The sequence below is a fragment of the Benincasa hispida genome, chromosome 6 (genome assembly GCF_027475165.1).
Source record: "Benincasa hispida cultivar pf3 chromosome 6, pf3_genome.v1.1, whole genome shotgun sequence".
Lineage (NCBI taxonomy): Eukaryota > Viridiplantae > Streptophyta > Magnoliopsida > Cucurbitales > Cucurbitaceae > Benincasa > Benincasa hispida.
In genome coordinates, this window is record NC_143483.1 from 53,066,556 (window position 1) to 53,070,828 (window position 4,273).

Here is a 4,273-nt window from a genome sequence, read left to right on the forward strand (position 1 = left end):
AGTGAATATCGATCCCAAAGTTGATTTTCTTGAATCCATATCGGTCTAAAAATCAGAATTAGTGTATCCTGTAAGGATCAAATCCTTAGCACCATACACGAGCATATAATCCCTTGTTCTCCGAAGATATTTAAGGATGTTCTTAATGGTAGTTCGATGATCATATCCAAGATTGAACTGATATCTGTTGACTATTCCAACTGCATAACATATGTTGGGGCATGTACACAACATGGCATACATCAAACTTCCAACTGTTGATGCATATGGAATTTGTTTCATAGCCTCAACTTCTTGAGGTGTCATAGAACATTGTTCCTTAGATAAATGAATTCCATACCTAAAAGGTAACATGAATCTCTTGGAATTTTTGCTTTTCATACCTACACAATATCTTGTCTATATAGGATGCCTGAGATAATGCTAGTGTTATTCTTACAATTTCGAATTATTTGGATTACGAGAACATACTGTTCATCTCCCAAATCCATCATTTGGAATTGCAAAACTAGTCATCTCTTAACGTCAGCTAGGAATTCTACTTCATTTCCAATGAGTAGAATATCATCAACATATAAAACCAGAAAAGCTATAGTCTTGTTGATGAAGTTTTAGTATGATGCAAGTCCATGCCATAAACTTGATGACATAGATTTTATGCAATGATATGTGATACTACTTCTAGATATGTGTTATTAATGAATGTTTTTGTAGTATGCTGTGCGTTGTTACAAGTTTCCTTGCATTGAAACCAAGTATAATTTCACCGCAAGTTTCTCGGTGTGATCTGAGGTTGAACACAGGGACTGTTTGAGGTTATTGCGTTATGTTTGTGATATATACGACCAGGAGTTTTTCAATTTATAAAAGAGTTCATGTACAAGTAATTAAACATGCGATAAAGTAAAGTAAAACGATAAAAATGTGATAATAACATAAATTGCGTTAAAGTAAATTGCGATAAAGTAAATCTAAGCTAAGATGATACAAGATACAGGTTTCATGATACAAGATACTGAGGTCAAGGCTGGCTATGAAGATTATACAAAGATCGTGTAATGCGGTGGCAAGTCTTATGTGTGAAGCAGAAACAGAGAAGATAATTAATACAAACATTGCAAGTTTCTTAATTGCGTTAAAGATATAAGTACGGTTTCGCTTTTTTCTTGGCGTACACCTCTCGTTGATTGGCCACGTTTCCACATCTTTGTGGTGATACAGGGACGAATGTAGTGAACACAAGGTTGCTTCCATCTCTGGAAGTACTACTTGCTTTAGTTAACACATTCTTCTAACCTTCTCTCGACAGATCAGAATGACATCTTCACTTCTACTTTCACAGGTGAAGATGCCATCTAGCATGCCTTAGCTAAACGCATTTATCTCTTTAGCACAAATTAAGTTACTCGTTTAATCCATATTAATTACCAAGGTATTGAGAAAACTTCATGGAGAAAACGATTAATGGAGGAACGAAAATAGACAGAAAAGTAGAAATGAAAGTGATCAAGACATTCAATAACACTATTTAATGTCTGATACATGATATTTGAATGAAGGGATTAAAAGAATGAAATACAACTGATGAAATAAAGTTAGAAAGAAATACAAATAAGTGCCAACGTCTTAGCACCAATTTGGATGGAGATTTTCTTGTTGGCGTGGATGGATCATGCGGGAGGATGAGCTTCTCTCTCAGGCTTGCTCAACCGGTAGCAGGGATCTAAGCACAGAGCTTCACGGTGGGGATCTGGCAGAATCGCACTGAGACTCACCTCTCGGCCTTGTCTCTTCTCTTCCCGGATTTTTTCCGATCAGTATTCAGCTCAGCCTCTCTCTCAATAATCTAGCATCAATTAGCCCTCGTATCAAGTATATATTCTCTGAATTCTATGGGGTATTTATAGGTGAAAAGCTTTGACTCTTTGCTTGTGGACCCCACTTCTTGTTATTGAAATTCCAAAGATGGAGGAGTAAATATTCCTTCTATTATGCAATCAGACCATCAAATCTGCACAACAGTTAGTTGTACACGTGTCACAATCCTCCGCATTTGCGTTGCTCAGCGGCATCTTTTGATCAGTTGCTCGCATGTGGTGTTGTTTTTATTACTGCATGCGGTTGACATTCAGCTCAGGATTGACTGTCGCATTGTGCTAATCGTCTCTTCATTGTTGATTGACGGGCACAATGTGACAGAGATGCGTTGTTCAGTTTCTTGTTGAGCCTTGATCGCAAGCGGTGACTTGGTTTCCTGCAAAACAGTAGTAGAAATATCCTCTTCTACCATCTTAAAGATGTTAGTGGGTGTAATTGCGTTAATTTATATTTATTGTATTTCTGAGCTAATTTTCATACAATCGACGCATATTCCTTCTCTTTTGGCCGCAATATCTGAATAAGACAGCATAAATAACTTGTATTTCTACAAGTTATCAACAATCTTCTTGTAAACACAAGGTTTATCAACGTTCTGTTTAAAGCCATAAGATTTTATTGCAATGTCAAATCTCATATTCCAGGATCGAGATGCTTGTTTCAACCTATAAATGGATATCTTAAACTTGCAAATCTTTTGCTCTTGACCCTACTCTATAAACCCCTCTATTTGAGACATAGATACTCTATTCAAGATAGCCATTTAGAAAGGCTATCTTGACATCCATTTTCCATATTACATAATCATAGAAAATGGAAATGGATAAAAGTATTCTAACAGACTTGATTTTGGCAACTGGAGAGAAGGTTTCTTCATAGTCAATCCCCTCTCTTTAGGTAAACCCTTTTGCTATGAGCCTAGTTTTGTAGGTCTGTAGTTACTAACTTGGTCTTGTTTTCTCTTGTAGATCCATTTGCAACCAATTGGCTTTACCCCTTCTAGTTTTTCTACTAGTTCCCAGATTGAATTGAAGTACATGGTCTCCATTTTAAAGTCCATGGCTTTTATCCATTGGTCGCTATCCACATCTTCCATTGCCTGTTTAAAAGCCAATGGATCCTCTAAGCCATCATCAAATATGGCGACCTGAGTTTCTGTCAAACCCATGTAATGATCAGGCTGTTGAAAAACCCTCTCACTACGTCGAGGCACTCTCAAGTCTTGAGAAGGATATGAAGTAACAATTTCATCAACAACTCTGGTTGAAGGACCAGCTTGGTCAACAACCTTTGTTGACTTATCTGTAGCTTCTGTGGACATTTTATTTAATACTAGTGTACTGCGAGGTTGATGATTCTTTATGTGATCTTCCTCTAAGAAGGTTGAATTTATCGATCCAAATACTTTATCTTCTTGAGGATCATAGAATAAACCACCATTTGTCTCTTTGGGATCGCTTACAAATAGACATTCTTTTGAACGACGTTCCAATTTCTTTGGATTTTGTACCAACACATGTGTTGGGTATCCCCAAATCCTGAAGTGATGTAAACTAACTTTACGTCATCTCCATAACTCGTAAGCTATTTCTGAAACACTTTTCGAGGGAACCATGTTCAAAATATACACAACATTCTCTACTGCACGTCCCTAAAAAGAATTAGACAACTGAGTATAACTCAACATTGAATGAACCATGTCCAACAGGATTCTATTTTTCTTTTATGCTACCTCATTCTACTGAGGTGTATCGGGGGCTATGAGTTGAGACTGAATTCCATGTTCTATCAAATAGTCCTAGAATTTTAAGTCTATATACTCTCTACCTCGATCTGATCGAAATGTTTTAATATTTTTTTTACCTAATTAGTTCTCAACCTCTATCTTATTTCCTTGAAATTTTCAAGGGTTTTGGACTTATGATTCATTAGGTAAATGTAGTCATATCTAGAATAATCATCGATAAAGTTGATGAAATATTCATACCCTCCTCTGGCTTTAACATTCATCAGACCACAGAGGTATGAAAGTATGAGCTCTAAGGGTTCTTTGACTCTAAGACCTTTTCTCATAAAAGATCTTTTGGTCATTTTACCCTCAAGTCAAGAGTCACATGGTGGAAGAGAGTTGTCTTCTAACTGATTTAGAAATCTACTCTTAACCAATCTCCCAATTCTATTGAGATTAATGTGACCCAGTCTTAAGTAACACCTTACGAGTTATAGAGAGGACGTAAATGTAGTTTACATCACTTCAGGATTTAGGGATGCCCAACACATGGGTTGGTGCAGAACCCAAAGAAATTGGAATGCTACTCAAAAGTATGTCTATTTATAGACTATCCTAAAGAGACAAAAGGTGGTTAGTTTTATGATCCTCAGGAAGATAAAGTAG